This window comes from Mastigoproctus giganteus, chromosome 7, assembly GCF_048544385.1.
Source record: "Mastigoproctus giganteus isolate SK-2022 chromosome 7, ASM4854438v1, whole genome shotgun sequence".
In the NCBI taxonomy this organism is placed as follows: Eukaryota; Metazoa; Arthropoda; class Arachnida; order Uropygi; family Thelyphonidae; genus Mastigoproctus; species Mastigoproctus giganteus.
The window spans coordinates 114,417,328-114,437,431 of NC_143581.1; the positions used below are offsets into that span (position 1 = coordinate 114,417,328).

Here is a 20,104-nt window from a genome sequence, read left to right on the forward strand (position 1 = left end):
ATGCAATAAAAGTTACGTTCATAAAAATTACATAAATAATAAAATTCAAGAAGGAGTCTGCTTATGGTGGTAGGTTAAAACGCGGTCTAATTTGAAATTCAAAAGGTGAATCAGATCATATGATATTCTTAGAAAATAAAAAAAAAAAATATATATATATATATATATATATATAATTTTTAAAAAGAAATAAAAGAAATTTCACAGCAAATGAGTTTTAAAGTTAATATAAATTTAACAGCTGATATTTGTAAACAAATTGAATGTGATATGTTTTTATTTCAAAGTAATAATAGTAGGTATAACATAATTTGAATTTGAATGAAATTTAAAGAGATAGAAAAATAACATTTAAAAGTTCTGGTTGGGTTTTGTGTGGTGATGAAGGTTATATACCTTAATATTAATGGACATAATCCTTTATGCAGATTTACCTCAAACTATAGAAAATAACAAAAAATCTACTGTTAATGTGAAAAATCAAGATAATCAGTGGTTTAAATTGACTGTATTAGCTGCTTTGCATTCAGTAAAAAATTATCCTGAAAAAATTTCAAATTATAAAAAAAATAGGAAAATGAATTAAATTTTAAAGAAATTTCTTTTCCCGTTTCACTAGAAAGCATTGCTGAATTTGAAAATCGAAGCTATATTTCTTTTAATATAGCTTCGATTTCTATTAATTTCTATTAATGTTTATCATCACGAAAAAAGTTCAGTTTCTCCTTTACAGAAAACTAAAAAAATAAGCATGTGAATCTGTTTTATATGAAGAAACAAGATACAAATGAAAACAACATAATTAAAGAACATTATTGTTCGATAAAAAAATATGTCATGATTAGTCATATTCCGAAGTAAACGATCACAAAGAAAAAAATATATACAGTATCTGCCATGTGTATTTATCATATTTTTTCTGGAAGAAAATTAAAAAAAAACATGAAGAAGATTGCAGAGAATTCAAACCTGTAAAGGTAAAGATGACTAAAACTGATTCAGTGTTTTTCAAAATTTATAATCGCTCACTAAAAATTCCATTTGTTATATATGCATATTTTGAGAGAAATATTGAAAAAGTACGTACTGCTTTACAAACCTAAACCATGGATTATCAAAGACATAAACCTATGAATTTCTTTTATTCTATAAAATACATTAATGACACTGAATAACGATATAAAGCATCTAGATTATACAGAGGCGGAAATGCTCCTAAAATATTTATAGAATGGTTAATTAAAGATATAAAAACAATATTTAGAATCTATAATATTAAAGAAGATATGTTATCTTTTTCAGATGAAGAACAGTTAAACTCTGCTAGTGAAAAAATATTGTCATCCTTTTACTGTCCAAATTCAAACTCACAGAACATACTTTTCTTCTTCCTCATTTATTAATTCAACTTTCGTTTTCTGGAACAACATTCCTTCATTCACATTTCCTGAAAATTTGAATTTACAGACGTTTAATGTCAACAAATATCTTCTTTCACCTTCTCAACCTTCAGCACAGGCACGGTACTAAGTACTATAGGTTCTAATACCTCTCGTGTTTGTGGTTTTCATAATTAAAAGAAAAAAACTATCCAGTTGACCTTTGAATTCATTCAAGCTGTTAGCTTCAACTACCTGCGAGGGCAATGTATTCCGGTAATCAACAACTCAATGACTAAATTCCAGGAAATCGACTTCATCCACACTAACAGAAGATATATCGTGAATGATGTTACCGTCCTGAATAAGGTAAATGTTGGAAGTGATCACAGAATGGTAAGATGTACTTGATATAGATGTAGGTAAGGAAAGGAAAAAAAACTGACTCGAGTAAATAGTACAAAGGTCTTTCAGATAACAGAAGAGGAGAAAACGCAGTATGTACTGGAACTTAAGAACAAGTTTGAGCTTCTGCAGACTGCTCCGGACCAAGATATCGACGAAGAATATTACAACTTTCTGAAAGTGATAAAGCCGAAGAAACCTACAGGGAAAAAGAAATCCAAAGAAGAAAAAATTAGTCAAGAAACACTTGTTATGATGAACCGAAGAAGACAAATGAAGAACAAGGTAAACACTGACAAGAAGAAAATTGAGTATACTGAGTGATGCAAAGCCATTAGAAAGGACATAAGAGGAGAGGACATAAGAAGATTTAACACAAGAAAAGAAGAACAAGCATTAAGGGAAAACAAAGGATTTAAATCAGCAGCCATGAGCAATAATACAGAAAAAAATGATACTGAAACTGAAGAATAGCGGTGGTGTACTTATAAATAGAAGAGAAGGCATAATTCAAAAAGGAGAAGACTACTATAGAGAATTATACAAGGAGCGAGGGAACGATGCCAACAGTGGGGAAGATTGATCGCAAATTAGCAACACATACGACATACCCGATATTCTTCCTGATGAGGTAGACATGCATTGAAGAAAACGAAGAATCAGAAAGCCCCGGGGGAAGATGAAGGTACTGTAGAGTTGTTAAAATGGGGAGGAAGAGACATTACACAAAAACTGTCAAGGCTCTTCACAAAGTGCATTAGAAAAGGTGTGACGCCTAAGCAGTGGAATAATGCAATCATAGTTTTGCTGCATAAGAAAGGAGATGAATCAGAAATTGGAATTATAGACCAATTAGCTTGATATCCAACATCTACAAGTTGTTCACAAAGGTCATTACTAACAGATTAGAAAAAATACTTGATGTGAATCAACCGAAAGAGTAAGCTGGCTTTATGACACGATTCTCAACTATAGATCACCTTCACGCAATATCACAGCTAATGGAGAAAGCAAATGAATATAAAACACCATTATGCATGGCATTTCTGGATTATGAAAAGGCATTCGACTCCATACAGCATAAGGCAATGTTTCGGGCACTAGAAAGACAAGGCATAGATACCTCATATATTATGATTTTGAAGAAAATATATGAGAACGCTACCACGTTTATTAGACTAGACAAAGAGAGTAACAAATTTAAAATCGAGATAGGTATTCGACAAGGATACACAATAACTCCGAAGCTGTTTACTGCTGCCCTTGAGGAAGCTTTCAGAAGATTAGATTGGTCGCAGAAAGGAGTCAATGTGAATGGAGAGTACCTAAACCATTTAAGATTTGTAGATGACATTGTGGTCATAAGCCACGATCCCAAAGAATTAGAGGAAAATATTAATCAGTTGTGCAGAGTTATTGAGGATTTTGGACTAAAGATGAATATGGTTAAAACAAAAGTAATGATGAACAAGTATGCCACAGAAAGGGACATAATGATTGAAGGAGCAGTAATTTGAAAGTTGGAGTCATATTCTTATCTGGGACAAGTTATTATCTGTAATAATGATAAATGGCTGGAAGTCAAGAGAAGAGTAAATTTGGATGTATAGCATTCCGGAAATATAGACACATGCTGACGAGCAATATTCCAGTTTGTCTGAAACGTAAAATAATGAACCAATGTATACTCCTCACCATGATTTACGGAAGTGAAACTTTAGCACTCACCAAAAGAATGAAAGAGAAGCTGAGAACTACACAGCGAAGAATGGAACGAATTATATTGGGAATCAGACTGTTAGATAAGAAGAGAAACACTTGGATTAGGCAGCAAACTCAAGTAAAGGACATTCTTATCAAAACTAAAGAACTAAAATGGTCTTGGGCACGACACATAACTGGAAGACATGATGACAGGTGGACTAACAATACAGCAGAATGGTACCCAAGAGGAGCTAGAAAAAAACCTGGAAGACAACGGCCGAGATGGATAAATGAAATACATGAGTTTGTGGGTAGCAAATTGTTGGCCTTTGCACAAAACAGAAGGAACTGGAAAGTTGCAGGAGAGGCCTTCATCCTGCAGTGGATTGAAAATGGCTGATAATGATGATGAATATTGAGTCACCAAGAAAATGAAACCCAACCCTTATAGCTTAAGACATAGATAAAGAAGTTTCAGACCGAGAATTTTTAGAAGACCTATATGAGAAAAATCTTAGAGAGTCTGACATAAACGAGAATGATTTAAAAAAAAAACTAGTTAAGATAAGATTTAAGATTAAATCGAAAAATAAGAATAATTCACACTGGGTTTTCGAGGTTCCTGCCAATATTAGAAAAAAAAATTATTAAGCTGAAATAAAAAAAAAATCAAATTATTATTTTAGGGTTGCCCGTAATTAAATACATTAACCCGTATTTGTGTCTGTAAATTGCGTATGTTCTATGGTCGATTTGCCTGTTTTGCTGGACGAAAAAACCCCAATTACTGGGGAGAAAAACCTTGCTATCTACGCCTGAGACCGACTAACTCAGCCACGGAGTGAAAAAAGCCCATTAAAGTTCCTCGCGTCATCGACGGGATTCGAACCTAGGCCTTTTCCACCGTTGATGGGGAGGACGGTGACGATACCACTGTGCAGACATTAAGCTGAAATAATTGCCTATATTTGGGTCTTAAGGATTTTATTATAGTCTCTCGCTGTTTCAAATGCTTAGGTTACGGGCACTCTCCCCGGAACCGCCGTCAAACTGACAGTACATGTGGGCACTGTGGACAAGCAAGGGCATCAAATTGAAGAATATCAAAATAAAGAATCGCCAATTGTTTGCCCCAATTGCAAGGTTAGGAAGGAAAAGTCAGACCACTGATATCGTGACTTAAAATGTCCGGAGTATTTACGTGCCCATGATCAAACAAAAGTTCGGACCAATTATGCATAGAACAAACAAAATAAATAAAAATATTAGAGCAATGGTTAAAATAATTCAACTAAATTGTCAAAATCGGTTCTGTCTTATACGATCTGTCTAAAATTATAGTAGAGCAAAATATTTGCATTCTTTGTCTACAAGAATTATATGCCTACATAATTCTACATAAGGTGTAGTCAAGGGTTTACCCAATAACTGCAAAATCGGATTCGAGGTAATGCTGTCGCTAAGGTTTGGGCTACCCTGGTCATAGCGGATCCAAACATCACGGTTACTAGGATTAATGGCTTGTGCACGGACTAGAATACCGAATATACTAAATACCGAATAGACCATTTGACCTACGAAGGACTTTCATTTGAAGAAAATTTCTACGCGTGTGCATGTTTGGAGGGCATCTTTGGGGAAATTTACTGCATATCACTTTATATAACAGGTCAATCCATATAACCATTCTTGAACTATTTAGAAACGACCTTAAACAAATTAGCTTGAAAGAAAGTGTTAATTCTAGCGGATGCAAATGCATCGTCAACTATGGAACAGCCTCGTTTCGGACTCTAAAGGCGAGCAATTAGAGGAAATTATTCAATCAAAAAACTTAACTATTTGGAATTCCCCAGGATACCCATCAGCATTTGTCTCTGCCTCCGGACAATCCTTTATTGATGTCACATTCCTCCTGGACCGGCAGTGACCACAATGTTATTGCAGTCACTGCATTCAACATTGTATCGTCTTCAGATCCCAGAAACCTTAATTGTAATTATGATTTTCCTCGTTACAAAACAAAACGTGCAGATTGGGAACGCTTTGATTCCAAGTTAAGAGAAATTTTCAATGATGACAATGTTGAACGTTTGGGAGAACTGGATTTAAACTGGCAGTTGCGAGAGGTAATGAGACTTATTACTGAAGTTTGTGATGGAACTCTCCAAACGAAAAAGCGACGAAGGAATTCTGTCCCGTGGTGGACTCAGGATCTTTCTGCTGTGCGAAGCAACCTAATGAATTGCCAGGCGAGATTAGCAACGCGCAAAACGTAATAACAGACCAAATGAGGAGATCGAGCGCTTGCAGGAAATTTATAAGACCAGTAGTACATATTTTAATCTTATTTATAAAGAAAAGAGCGTAGCATGGGAACGATTGGTAAAAAAAACTCTTGATGAAGACCCATTGGGTCTCACTTGCCAACTGGTTGTTGAAAAGCTACATCCAGTAGAGATCTTCTCATCCATATTAAAGTCAAATAACACTGAAACGCTTACATGGTCGGAGACCATGAATGCTATTCTGGATGAAATAATACATCAGGATGTTCAGTGTCCAGAAAATACCGAACAGACTAGAATACGAATAGACCATTTGACCTACGAAGGACTTTCATTTGAAGAAACTTTCAAGCGTGAGACGATTAATGAGACCATTTGCTCCATGAAAGAGGGAAATGCTAGAGTTTAGTTTGATTGAAGTTTCTGTCTTTAAAAAATTTGGAAAGTTTGTCCAAAACTAAAATCTACTTAACACCTGTCTTAAAGAAGGTTCTGTTCCCAAATTGTGGAAGCAAGCGAATTTGAAAATATTATTAAAAATTCATAACAAATCCGTAAACCAGGCATCATCATACCGTCCTATTGCCCTTCTTCCCGTTGCTGGGAAGAAGGGCAATAGGACGGTATACTGGAAAGATTTACTGTTGCAAGATTTCTAAATTATTACAATAGAAATAATTTGCACATACCTAATCAATTGGGTTTTACTAAAGGAAACTCTACAGTAGAGGCAATTAAACAAATTATGCATTTGGTCTCTACTTCAAGTTCTAAATACGTCCTCGGCCTCTTCGTGGACTTCAAAGAGGCCTTTGACACCTTATCGTGGCAGAGTGCCCTGGCGTGGTTTCGGGAGGCCGGGATCTCTATCCCCATTTACAGAATTATCACTTACTACTTTCAGGACAGATGCCCTGTAGTCTCATCTAATCAAGTGGTCAAGTATACATAAACTGCGAATATCTGCCACAAAAACAAAACTGATGGTCTTTAAGGGCAAGTTAGATTACAGAAGACCTCCAAATATAAAGATAGACGGAAATCAAATCCCTTTTCTTCCTGAATTAAAACATCTTGGCGTAATTTTAGATGACAGGTTTACCTTCTTCTCTCATATTAATCACTCGCCTCGAAGATTAAGAAGTTCACTGCAGCAGTTATCCGAATTTCCAAATTGGACTGGGGACTAAATAGGAAGACTCTCTTACTATATTATACAGCGGATTCGTACCAATAACAACATATGCTTCGGGAGCCTGGTTCCATAGAGCCGTTAATGTTAAACTCCGTTCCAAGCTCATCTCCACTCAACGGATTATGCTGCTTGCCATGCTCAGGGCCTGCAGGACAGTGTCCTCTGCTGCTCTGCAGGTCCTTGCTGGAGTCTTATCATTAGACCTGCATGTAATCTGCAAAGGACTATGCTATCGTCTAAAGCAGGGAGTTCCCGGCGAGATTCTCGGCATCCCGTGCAACTTAACTGCTAACATCAAAGACGAGAAACGGAGAATCTGGAATGAACTTAACAGTGTGTGGCAATCACGATAGGATTCCAGTAATACTGGTCAAGTCACCCGCTCTTTTGTTCCTACAGTTACCTTCCCTCTCAACAAGAATGTCCACCAATGGTTTTCTCCCAGGCTAACAACATCGTATATACTTACTGGGCACGGCTCCATCAACTCCAAACTATTTCAATTTGGTTTGTCTGACATCAATCTCTGCTTGTGTGGTGCTGAGGAAACCTGGACGCACATTCTGTATCGCTGCAACCTGTACCACGATGACAGATGTACACTACAAGCTGCTGTCAGCAATTTCTCTGAAGGAAATAAAGTGGCGCTGACTGAAAATTCTCAATCGTTCTCAGCTCTACAACAATTCTGCTCTGCTGTTTTCACCAATGTCTAACCTGCAATGTCTATCGATATTTCTTAAAATTGATATCGCCTGCCATGTACTTTTTGTTTTTTAAGCTGGTACCCCAGTTTGGGCAGCTGTGGATACAGGATTAGCTAACGCCCATTGGTATAGCACTACATCCAGTGGCTGCGGTTTTCGTTCTTCCTAGGACAGAAAAAGACTGCTGTCTTGCGGTTCCTGTGCCACAATTAATACTTCTGATTAGTTGCGTGATGTGATTTGCTGTGTGAACATCTTACATGTTCATTACACTTATAACATTGTAATTAACACGATTATATGTATATATCATTGTATACATATATCATATGTATATACCACCAAACATTATATATTGTATCATTATATGTATCATATATATATATATATATATATATATATATATATATATCCATGTATGTACATAGCGCATTTGCCAGTTTCTGGCTAGTTATTCACGGCTGCCCTCAGGGATCCGTTCTCGCCCTGTTTGCTGGAACGTGGTCTTGATGGGTGGCTGGTCAAACAACATGAGAGTATTTCTGAACTAGTATATGCAGACAACCTTGTTGTTCTCATATATGGTAATTCCAGACTTGAATTGGAAGAACGTGGGAATGATGTGTTACTTGACTTAAATACATGGTGTGTAACCCACAAACTGGAGTTTTCCGTAATGAAAACCAAGCAAATGCTCTTTAAAGGTAACCTAAATTTACCGAGACCACCAAACATAAAATTAAACGAACAACCTATTAAACTTGCCGTACGTATAAATACCTTGGTATAATGGTCAATGATCGGTTTCACTTCGTAGCCCATGCAAAATATATACTCCAGAAAATAAAAACAGACTGGAAAATTAATTAGAATTACAAGATGTGCCTGAGGCATTAAGCCTTCTACATCTTCTACATTAAAAATGTATTATGGAAGCATATTTTTACCTATAGTTGCTATGCAGCAGGTGCATGGGGTACTAGTATTTGTAAATGCCTTATAAAAAAGTATTTTGTGCAAGCTAAACGGTTATTTTTATTAGCGACATCAAAGGCATGTTGTCAATTTCGACATCAGCTCTCCAGGTACTAACAGGCAACCTGTCCATTCATTTTGAAATAATATTTAACTACTTACAATATTATAGGCGTAAGGGTCTACCTGCTGTTATTGACCACTCTACAATGATGCTACAGTTACCAATTAAGAAAGATGTGCAGAGAATTCGGGATCAGTTCCTTTTAGATTGGCAGGGGAAATGATCTAATGATACTAAGGGTAGAATAACTATTAAATTCATAGAATTTAGTAAATCAAATATGCCTTGGTTTAATCCAGGCCTAAATTTAAAGTTCTAGATTTCAGGCCATGGAAGTCTGACTTTTAAATTGCATACTTTTGGCCTTGCTGCTTCTCCACTATGTAACTGCGGAGAGTCTGAAACAGTGCAGCATTTAATTTTTGAATGTAACTGTTACTTAGATTATAGTAGGGACTTACAAATATTGACAAATATATACGAGGGGAATGACTTACCTAGATTTCTTGACAGTAATGAAACTTACTTTGCGTTGGCGGAATTCGCAGCTAAGATCTTTAGGCGAAGGAAAAGACTGAATGGAACTGATCCTTAGCAAAAACACTTGTGTCCCTTGAGAACAACATGGTGTTATCCATTATGTTTGTTATGAGCACAGAGCTGGTGCTTGGTATTTTGATTCCTCAAAAGACTTGGGAAAAATTTTGTATAAAAAACAAAATTGAGACTATCTTAATTAGAAATTAATGATTGCTGCACGGTTAGCAACCCAGCCCTTCAGGTTCTTCCGGGCGTCCTTCCGCTTGATCTGGAGGTTATTCGAAGGGGCCTCCATTACTGCTATCCACGGATATACCAGCAACTATCCTTGGACACTACATCAATAACCTGAATGAAATCAGGCAGGAAAAGAAACAGATTGCCATCCAACTACTTCAGACTTGGCAGGAGAGATGGACTGCTACCGACAAGGTCCCAATCACCAAGAAATTTATACCTTATGTGAATGCCGTATTTCCCAAGTCTCCAAATTAGTTTTCTACTGGTCTTTATACCACTTACCTCATTACTGGACACGGATCAATTAACCATAAACTGACGTCCATGGGAATCATTGATGGTGACTTCTATTTCACCACATGCCCTACTGTGCATGTGGTGAAATAGAAGACTGGAACCATCTAGTATATACCTGTCAACACTATGAGGACCTCCGCAGCATCCTGTTTACTCGTATACAAGATAACCCTCAAGGAAATCAACACATTCATCACAGAAAACTACTACTATGAGTTTACCAAGTTTGCACAAGCCCTCTTCACAAGACGGAGCACCGTACTGCCAACACAAAATAGGAACAAACCAAACATCTGATCCTTACCTAACTGGCCAACCGGTCTTAACCTGGATAGGATCAACTGGCGTACGGGCCACCTGATTCCTCAGTGGCAACTGACACTCAGCTCTTTTGCTGTGTCTTATTTATCATCCTTCTCGGGTTCCCCTTTCACCTGATGGCGCTTATTGCTCCACTGATAACCCGCAGGATGCCTTCGCCTACATCCTCCATATTTCTAGCTATACCCTCCTTTCTTGCGTACACTCTGTACTTCCCCGACTCTACCTTTTTTTTTTGCTTTCATGCTTTTTTTTAATGCTTTCATTGCTGAGATTTGCAGCAATTTTGAATTTGTATATACATATACAAATTCAAATTATTTATAGACAAGACGGGATCGAATCAATTAAAGATTGGTGATAAAAAAAATATATTGAACTTATGAAAATTTTAAAATAAGTGCCTTGTATGCACATGCAGTTGGCCTGTTTTAAATAGTTGTTCTTGTGTTCTGGGTCCTCTGGACATAATTGCTGAACTGGCTTCCCACACGGGATGATGACAGGTCTTGTAAACAAAATTTTGCCTTGCAGCTTCATAAGGCTGAAATTGTTTGTAGTTATTTGGGTATAGTGTATCATATGGCTTACTGTTTTCTTGTTGTGAGATCAGTTTTCTGACATGCTAAATTGAAATGTAAATCACTGTGAAATTTTGTTAGATAGATATTGAGTTGTTTGTTGACGAATTTATATCTTAGGTTGAGATTAAATTTCAATAGAGTTGACCAGTAGTGATGGGGATAAAGAGGTTATTCGATTATCACAAGACATAGTATGCATAGTGTGCATAGTATTAGGGTCAGGCGCTACCTGTGGTTTCCTACATCTGCACCATATGTTCGCTGTGAAGGAATACAGTACTACTGTAAATGCCAGAAAAGTGTTGTGTGTTGTATATGAGATATTGCATTAGGTTCTGTTGTGTTTCATGGCATTTGGCCGCAGAGCCCCTGGTGGGACTCCACGTTTCCCGCATACACCACTAGGAGGTAGCCAGGCTGCCAAATATTTTCTGGCTTGTCTCCGCCAGGGTCGCCAGAGCTTCCTGGACGGAGACAAAAAAAAAAAAAAAAAAAAGGTAGAGTCGGGGAAGTACAGAGTGTACGCAAGAAAGGAGGGTATAGCTAGAAATATGGAGGATGTAGGCGAAGGCATCCTGCGGGTTATCAGTGGAGCAATAAGCGCCATCAGGTGAAAGGAGAACCCGAGAAGGATGATAAATAAGACACAGCAAAAGAGCTGAGTGTCAGTTGCCACTGAGGAATCAGGTGGCCCGTACGCCAGTTGATCCTATCCAGGTTAAGATCGATTGGCCAGTTAGGTAAGGATCAGATGTTTGGTTTGTTCCTATTTTGTGTTGGCAGTACGGTGCTCCGTCTTGTGAAGAGGGCTTGTGCAAACTTGGTAAACTCATAGTAGTAGTTTTCTGTGATGAATGTGTTGATTTCCTTGAGGGTTATCTTGTATACGAGTAAACAGGATGCTGCGGAGGTCCTCATAGTGTTGACAGGTATATACTAGATGGTTCCAGTCTTCTATTTCACCACATGCACAGTAGGGCATGTGGTGAAATAGAAGTCACCATCAATGATTCCCACGGACGTCAGTTTATGGTTAATTGATCCGTGTCCAGTAATGAGGTAAGTGGTATAAAGACCAGTAGAAAACTAATTTGGAGACTTGGGAAATACGGCATTCACATAAGGTATAAATTTCTTGGTGATTGGGCCCTTGTCGGTAGCAGTCCATCTCTCCTGCCAAGTCTGAAGTAGTTGGATGGCAATCTGTTTCTTTTCCTGCCTGATTTCATTCAGGTTATTGATGTAGTGTCCAAGGATAGTTGCTGGTATATCCGTGGATAGCAGTAGTGGAGGCCCCTTCGAATAACCTCCAGATCAAGCGGAAGGACGCCCGGAAGAACCTGAAGGGCTGGGTTGCTAACCGTGCAGCATGCCCTTGTAATAGTATGTAGGGACGTTCCCAGTTTACGTTTGTTGTTGTAAAGAGTTGCCCTGCGAAACCAGACCCCAGATCCATACGTTATGAAGGAAAGGAAGATTGATTTGTACAGAACCTTAAGGGTGCATCGATTCAATTCCCAATCACGACGACTCACGCGTGCAATGAGAGCAGTGTAGTTTCTCACTTTCGCATGAAGGTATGCAAGATGCGGAGAGAAAGTGAGCTTAGGGTCAAGTACTATTCCCAGTAGTTTTAACGTAGAAACTAGCTTGATGGTTTGGCCTTGAAGTTTGATAGTGGTGTTTCTAGTAGGCTGCAGTGATCCCTTCAGGAGAATGGATTGTGTCTGTTGTGGTGAGAGTCTTAGCTTGTGTAGGGCCGTCCAGTTCTGAAGGATTTGAAGTGCCTGGTTTCCTCTGGCTTCCAGAGAAGCTCTGCTGTCAGCCTCAGTCGAGATGGTGACATTATCAGCAAAGGCGTGTATAGCTACAGGACCTAGGTCCTGTAGCTGAACATTGTCCATCCAGGACAATGTTCCACAGAGAAGGACCGAGGACTGAACCCTGTGGGCAACCTCTGTAGACAGACCTGGTGATTCTTCGGTACGTTGAGGAAAATTTCTCTATTTGAAAAGTAGTTTTCGATGCATTTGTATAAATTTAATGGAATATATGCTTGCCTAAGTCTGCGAAGAATACTTTCCCATCAGAGCCTATCGAAGGCTCCTGTGAAATCTATTGCTATTAGTAGGTAGTATTTGGAGGTAGAAGTTGAGACTGTAGAGATGATCCTTTGCAGTGCGTCTTCTGTGCAATGCTTCGATCGAAATCCAAACTGGAAGTTGCACTGGAGCCCAGCTTTGGTGTAATGGTCTTGGAGCCTTAATGGAGTAGACGTTCAAACAGTTTACTGACCATGTATAAAAGGACAATGGGTCGTTATGACTCTGGTTGTTGGAGCGGTTCAGACGGATTTTTTATGATCAGTTTTACATTGGCGTTTTTCCATTCTTCTGGGAAAGAACCATGGGAACCAAAGCACTTATTGAAGAGGTCGAGTAGAAACTGAATGTTGACTTGGGCGGTCTTTTTAAGCACTTCGGTTTAATGAGGTCTAGTCCGGGGCATTTCCTCTCCATCAATTTGGTAAGAGCCTGCTGCAGTTCTTTGGTGGCCAAGTGGTCTTCTACAGCATTGTTGAAGTAGGTGTTGTTTGCCTGGCATATTTCTTGCTGTTGTACTGTCAGAGGGGCAGTATCTGTGCCAAAACGTGTGTCCAGAATATTAGCCATAGATTGCTTCCATGATGTAGTCATAGTGCCCTGTGGTGTCAGAGAGGATTGGATAACTTCGCCCCTGCGGAGCTTGTTAGGAGTTATGCGGTACATCCCCCCCCCTCGGGTTCAATATTTCCAGTCGTTCACAAGATGATCTTTTACGCTGCCTTATAAGGGAGGTGTAGTCGTTTCTGACTCTTCGATATTCTTCACGGAGGGTGTTGACCTAATTTGGGGGCCAAGAGGTACGAGCTGTCTGAAAGGCTTTTCTTTTGGAGTGTACAATTCGGCGAAGGTGCTCCAGCTCTGGGAACCACCATGGGACGGCATTAGGCATTGGTCTTTTCTTTCTAATTGATTGATTGCAGGCCTGGATGATTTCTCTTGTGAGCATTTGATGTTGGTCGGGGTCCAGTGCTGGAAGATCAGAAGAGTTGTGGTCCTGGATCATGGTCTGCAGTGTGGAGCAAAAGATTTCCCAATTGGTCTTGGTAATGGCATTGCGACTAATATTGTAGTGAGGTGGTGGTGTTGGATCAATGGATCTTGTGAGTTGAAATGTAATGGCTCTGTGATCTGAGGTGGTCCAGGCCTCATTGACCTGCCACCCAGAAATTTTGCTGGAAATGGATCATGTGGCTATGGAGATATCTATTGTGGATTCCCACAGAGTGCTGGAATAGGTAGGCAGGTTATTGGGCTTGTTCAGAACCAGGAAGGGAGAAGTGGCCAGGAAATCTTCAAGAAGCTGCCCATTGTGGCACCCAGAGCGATCAGTGGTCAGGCTGTACCAGTTAGGAGCGTGGCAATTTACATCTGCCCCAAGGATAATCTTGCTGTTGGGAAGTGTAGCACAAGACAGTGATTTCTGGTTTAACGTTGCTGGGTGTTCAGTATAATAATTTGATGTTTTCAATTGTGTAAATTGCTTTCTTACTGGCTGAGGAAATCCCCATTAGCTAGTACTGCAACCTTCTTGTCTTTTCTTCACTGCATGGTCTTGTGTTAATATTAAGAGTTTCAATCATAATATCAAGAGTATTAATCAAAATATCAAGAGTGTTAATAATAATATCAAGAGTGTTAATAATAATATCAAGAGTGTTAATAATAATATCAAGAATTGTAATCATAATATCAAGAATTGTAATCATAATGTCAAGAGTTTTAACGTTAATAGTTTTAACAAAGTCAATTGAAAATTATGCCTTGGTATCTGATTGTTGCAGCTGTGACATTTTCTTGGTACCTGCTGCCAGGCTTTCTACCTGGCAGCAGGCTGTCTTTTAGATTAATATTCTTCTACAATATTAATCTAAATTGTTCTACAATATTAATCTAAATTGTTCTACAATATTAATCTAAATTGTTCTACAATATTAATCTAAATTGTTCTACAAGATTAATCTAAAATATTAATTTTCTTAGATTAAAAATTGATTGTCTTTTCCACTAATAACTTTATTCTTTTCTTCCTACTTTGCTTCTTTTCCAAGGATGCCTATTTCTCTCGTCCCCTTGTTTTCTATCCAATCCATTTTCCATACTTCTCCTTCTATATCCCTTTTTCTTTCTTTGAAGAACTTGGGGCTCCCAGGCTTGCCTGATACCCCCAGTTAGAGTCTCAGCTAGAAAGTGGAACCTGGTGCGCCTCCACGTGGCCAAGGTTGGGAGTCAGGAGGCAGGGGACCAGGTGTTCCCTGTCCCCTGGCTGCGAAGTGGCCAGATGCCGGCACTCAACACTCAACATAACAAGACACATATTTACATACCTACATACATACACTTGCCGGCCTGGCCTTTGCCTTTTCAGGTGCTACAGCGGCATATAGAAAAATCCCTGGAGACCGCAATTAAAACAAACACACCTTGACCTTGACATAAACATCGGGCTGAGATGGGGGTAATCCCTGGTGACGTTAAACATGAAAGCACTTACCTAAACATCATTGCTGACCAGGTACACCCTTTCATGGCAACGGTCTTCCGCTATGGCGGTGCCGTCTTTCAGCTGGATAATGCGCCATGCCACATCGCCTGGATTGTTCGAGACTGGTTCGCTGAACATGAGGAAGACTTCCAGGTATTGCCCTGGCCTCCAAATTCTCCAGACATCAATCCCATCGAGCATCTGTTGTTTGTGTTGGAACAGCAACTACGATCTGCGACGTCTCAACCACGGACCTTTACAGGAGTTAAAGGATCTGCTGGTTATGTGTTGCTACCAGATACCACAAGACACATTTAGAAATCTTGTAGCGTCCATGGCTCGCCGGGTATGAGCTGTTTTGTCTGCATGTGGAGGACCATCATCAATATTAGGTAGGTGGTCATAATGTTTTGGCTTATTGGTGTATTTCATTATTCTTCCTTGTTTTGTTTATAATTCCATAAATGCATAATTATATTTAAATATTTGTTTTAACTACAATTCTTAGACAATAAAAGTAAACATTACAATTAGAATTGTAATATCAATAGTACTTGTATGATTAATTCTTTCTGTTGGTGATCGACGTAAGACCCGCTTATGTTATTCTAATGCTGACTTAAGAATATAGTTTTCTCGGGTTGGAGTATTACCATTTTTCGAGTCTGCAACCATTTCCCATAATAAATCTTGCTCAACCATGATTAATATGTAGGAGGTTTGTTATAAGTTCCTTACGGGTTAATTGGTTAATATCATCCAGCCTCCACAAGGGAAAGCCTGCAAACGAAAAAAAGGCAATCCTGTAGTAAATCATATTTGCATAGTTGAGTTAAGCAAAATGAAAAATGCCCAAATGGGAAATGTTTCGCACTTTTTTAATTTTATTTACGGAAAGGAATTTTTTTCATAAAAATGCAAAAAAAAATAATTTTTCAATTTAATAGTTTATTTCAGGAAATGAAAGTTTTTAAGGAAAGTGGAAGTCTTTTGTCTGCCTTTTGCATTTGTAAAAGTGTAAAACTGTCCTAGAACCTGTATTTTAGAACCTCTAGAACCTCTATTTTCTTAAATATGTATTACAATTAGTTTGTAGAAATCAATTATTGAAATGAAATTTCCGAATTCGCATTGAATTCTATTTTTTTCGATCCTTGTTTTTTGTAGGCCCTAGGCACAGTGCCTGAAGTGCCTAATGGAAAAGGCTGTTCTGTGTCCCTGTGAAGGTTGACGATCCTCCCTCCACACAGTAAGTGTTTATTAGTTTTTATTTAGTGTTTATTATTCACTATTATTTTCGGATGTTGTAACATTACTAGAAAAAGAAACTTTCATTATCATTCGAATTTGCGATGAACTTCATGATGATTTTAAACGAATAAATATTTCGATTATTGAAATTTTTCGATCACTAATAATTCAATTACATCTAATGCTATATTTCTCTATGACGTCTTATGTTATTATCATAACTTAATGAACAATTATTATTATTAAGAACTATTTAATATTTTTTATTGTTAAGAACTATTTAATTCTATAGATAAAATATTAAGAAATATTTAATCTTAATTATTAAAAAAAGAACTATTTATCCGAAAGCTTCGGCGGACACTGCTGTCACTCCGGGACGAGAAAATCAAATGCAGCGCTAACTGATTTTGAACAGTGTCCTGAAGAGAGGTGTGGAGCGGTATTGCCATATTACTGTGTATAAAACTAATGAACAACAATTAAGATATAGTCATGTTGCCCACTTATCCTTTGAAATTGAACTAAAATTGTATATATTTATATAATTGTAAACGACATGGATAGAACGCTTGTCGTTTCTCGATATTCATATGCCCAGCCGAATTTTTACAAGCAACTGGCCAGGCTTGAGGCACTTGATTTTATTTTGGTGTTTTCTTCGCCCAACGTCTATGCAAAAATTTATCGTATTTTAGTAGTCACAGGCTTGAACCCCGGTCCATTCAAAGAGCACAGTGCCCATGCCCGCTCGGCTACGTCTTAGCCTAAAATTGTATACATAAACTAAGTAAATTATGCAAATATTTTCAACATTCTACTGTGCAAATATGGATAATTTTAAACAGAAAGGACTGATACGTTCAGCACTCAATTAAATTTTGCAGTGATACCGAGCAATTTTTTCTTTTCTTTTCTTTTATCCTGTTCATAAAACAGGTTTATAAGTGGGATAAAAGAAATATAGATGCGGAAACCAATTGTAGAATCTGTACCTACTTTTCTGTAGTTGCTCTTTGAGTGTAAATGGTTTTTCTAGGGTGCAGGTATTTAATCCATTGATAGGTCTTGCTGTTTTTTTAGAAATTTGAAAAACTACTTTTGGTTTCTGTTGGCGCATAAAATTGTATGAGTGACACAAGGTGTTCATCGTTCATTATGGTAGCGATTAGCCTGTTCAAAGGACATAATTTACGTAGCTAAAATGTAGATATTGTTATGTCCACATCTTAGATACGTAAATTATATTAACTTGTGTCGGATGTAAATTTAATAGATATGCAAAAAAAGTTGTGTGCAATTAAAATTTGCAAGTACTGTATTCTCTTAAGAAAATCTGGCTCTCTGAAGGCAGATTGAGTCATTTTATTAATATGCGTATTAAACAGACGAACTGGCCCAGGCAACTACGCAGCGATCGTCGCTATAGCCAACAGTAAATTTAGTTAATCAGCTAATTGCAATTACATGAAAGTAATCATATGAAGTCAAAATTGTTTGAACCATCTGTATCGGAGACAGGAAAGGTGACAAGAGAGTATTTGCCGAATGTAAGGGAATTCAGGAAAAGGGAACTATTGTGGTTTGCTCCTGGACTATATGGAACATACCTTTTGTCCGGTCATGGCAGCCTTAATAGCAAGCTGTATAAACTTGGACTGTCTCCTTCCCCTCTTTGTCTCTGTGGAGGTGAAGAGGACGCAGATCACATCCTTTTGGAGTGTCACTATTATACCGACTTACGGAATGAACTACAACTCATTACTGGTTCTTATGACAGAGAGAATAAGCCTTCTCTGATCCAATCACAAGATGCATTTGAAGCTTTTAACTTATTTGCAACACGAGCATTTAAACGACGAGAGGAAACGAGAGCTGCTGCTCTGAGATAGCCTGAACCCGGATCAAGAGAAAGACTTGAACAACGACTGAAATTATCTCTGAAGACTTGAACAAGGACTGCATTATTTCTGAAGACTTGATCAAAGACTGATATTATTTCTGAAGACTTTCAGACTTTCACAAGAACTGCTAATCAGAAAGAATTTATAAATATAAAGTATTTCAATATTTCAAAGAAGCTTCAACTGCTACTTCCTGCATTTTGTCTCACGAACTTGAGGTGATACATCGTGATGGAAACTAAATCCTTATTGATTGGAATGACGAAACTACTGTGTTAGAAATCGTAAATAGTGTTTATAGTATGTAGTTTGACTCTAGTGCTTCAGCTGTGCCATGCCATTGAATACCTATCTAACAATGAAATTAAGCGATTGCTGCAACTACCGAACCTTCTTCTGGTCCGTTGTAGAGTTCTGATATGCCTTTGTTCTAACAGGATTTCCTATCAAACGATGGGAGTGCCAAAGAAATCTTCAACGTTGAAAGAGCTACCCTTGAAGCTGAAGGATCTATTGAGGATGCGCCTCGACATCTCCTAATCCTGCTCACAGGATAGGAATTGCTAATCCTAAATTAGGATAGGATTGCACCGCGACATGTGGTTTCTACAAAGGCTGAAAATTGCCTCCACCTGTTTTTTTTTTCCTCTCTTTCACTTTTATCTTTTCTCAATTTCTCTTAACTTCCTTTTATTACGGCGGGTCCCTTCTCTGACCCCCCGCTGCACTTCTTTCCTTCCGCACCACCCTAACTTTTCCAGCTATTTTTATTTATTTATTTTATTATTTTTGTTTTATTTTATTTTACTATTATTATTATTATTATTTTATTTATTTATTATTTTATTTTATTTATTTATTTTTTTTTTTCTCCTAACTTTGCCTATCCTGGAACTTTGTTTCGGTATAGAATAGCATGAAGGTAGAAAATCCTGGCCGCCTCCACGTGGCGGGGATGGGGGGTGGGAAGCTGTGACCAGGTGTTGCTGCTTCCCACTTGCTAAGAGCCAGGTACCGGCCGACTACATAACAACAGAACACATCATAACATTTACACACCCAACACACTACATACAAATGGCCGGTTCTGGCGTGAGCCTCAAAACAAGAAGTAGTAGCGGCTAATGGGGAAAACCCTGGGGTCCGCCACAACAACACATGAATATCCCCCCTGAATATCCCCTGAACCATCAGGGGCTAAAATCCTAGCAGTTCGGCGCTCATACCAAATGAGTCATTATTTGTCATCATCACACCCTAGTTTCTTGTTACTGATAGTATTGTTACCATATTATTTCCAAGTATGTAATTTTATTTAAGCGAACTTTTTAATTTCTGTAATTAGCAGAGGTTACAATTTCGCGATTTTTAACATTTGCATTTTAATCATTCAGCAGTTGTTTTTAAGATTCTATTAAGATGGATGCAGTCTGCAGTTGCTCATTTGTAAATTTTAATATCACCTGCAGAGACATTGATCTTATATGTATAGATTATTCATGATCTCACGGCACCAGGGGTTTTTTAGCATTAGCATTAGCATTAGTAGAGGCATTTGAGGCAAGAAAGCAAGCTTATGCAGCATCAGCCAAAAAAAAAAAAAAAACCACTTCCACTTCACCCCTCTGTTCGTTCAAAATACCTGTCCAGCTGAGCCTTAAAC

General features: G+C 38.0%; 1 long non-coding RNA gene across 1 annotated transcript in view; it reads left to right on the forward strand.

Annotated features, from left to right (window-relative positions):
• LOC150083160 (uncharacterized) overlaps positions 1 to 20,104 on the forward strand; it is a 124,505-nt gene that overhangs the window by 49,594 nt on the left and 54,807 nt on the right. Inside the window, exon 2 of the long non-coding RNA XR_016547163.1 lies at positions 16,454 to 16,535. This is a non-coding gene — a long non-coding RNA (uncharacterized LOC150083160). The remainder of the gene's footprint in view (positions 1 to 16,453; positions 16,536 to 20,104) is intronic.